Here is a 983-nt window from a genome sequence, read left to right on the forward strand (position 1 = left end):
GATCTAATATTTTATCAAACCGGGTTGGCCAAGTAACCTTTCTGGCTAATCTTCACAGCTAAAGCAAGCAACCACACAAGAAAAATTACTGTGATGGCTGGGAATCAAACCCAGGTCAACTGCTCGGAAAGCAGCTATGCTCACTACTATACCACCATCGCTTGACGCACAATATGCAGTGAAAGTCTTGTAACACATCTGGGCATTGAGACTCAAAATGTGCTTGATCACTGAGCTCCTGCCCCTAATGATTTTCAGTTTTTTTTCTTTTTTGTGAGATCACTGAATAAGAGAAGAAACCTGGGTGGAATATGTAACGGTAATCTTCTATATGGCTTCAAAACCTGTTGGTGGCTGGAAATTGAACCATGGCAAAATGCTTGCACTGCTAGTGTCACTCAGAGAAAGCTACTTCAACGGCTGGGAATCCAACACCACTCAACTGCTTGGAAGGTAGCTAGGCTGACAACTATACCATCATCACTGGGCAATGGACTGTTCACTGCAAATCTTGCAACACAGGAAGTCATTTAGAAAGATGTTTGCATTTATTACCATGAACACAAGGAGATTGACTTTGAAAACTTTTCTCTTTCAGTATAAGAGCTTTTGCCGCTCTTATACAGACTGGACAATAACACTTATTGGAGATGCCAGGGATTGAACCCGGGCCCTCATACATGCAAAGCATGCGCTCTACCACTGAGCTACATCCCCTTTACGTGCTCAGCATTTTTACCTTTTTCTGAGATTATTGAGCAAGAGAAGAAACCTGGGTGAAATCCAGTATACCTCCTTCAATGTTCATTTAGTTTTCTGATTGGTTAAGATTTCTGTGGGGACCCCTACCCGGGAAAAATGTTGAAATAAACTATTGGCCACTTGTCTAAGCCCTGGTGTTTCTGAGGGGGAAAGCCTCTGGGTGATGTGTTGCTTAAGAAGGTTGGTCCTTCATAGTTCTAATTTTTTTCCAGTTCTTCTGG

At 42.4% G+C, this 983-nt stretch overlaps 1 non-coding gene across 1 annotated transcript; it reads right to left on the bottom strand.

Annotated features, from left to right (window-relative positions):
• Positions 1 to 645: 645 nt before the first annotated feature.
• On the bottom strand, positions 646 to 717 carry trnaa-ugc. The gene has a single exon. It is a non-coding gene; the product is annotated as a tRNA-Ala (tRNA).
• Between the last annotated feature and the right edge of the window lie 266 nt (positions 718 to 983).

Source organism: Etheostoma cragini, unplaced genomic scaffold, assembly GCF_013103735.1.
Source record: "Etheostoma cragini isolate CJK2018 unplaced genomic scaffold, CSU_Ecrag_1.0 ScbMSFa_1565, whole genome shotgun sequence".
Classification (NCBI taxonomy): Eukaryota; Metazoa; Chordata; class Actinopteri; order Perciformes; family Percidae; genus Etheostoma; species Etheostoma cragini.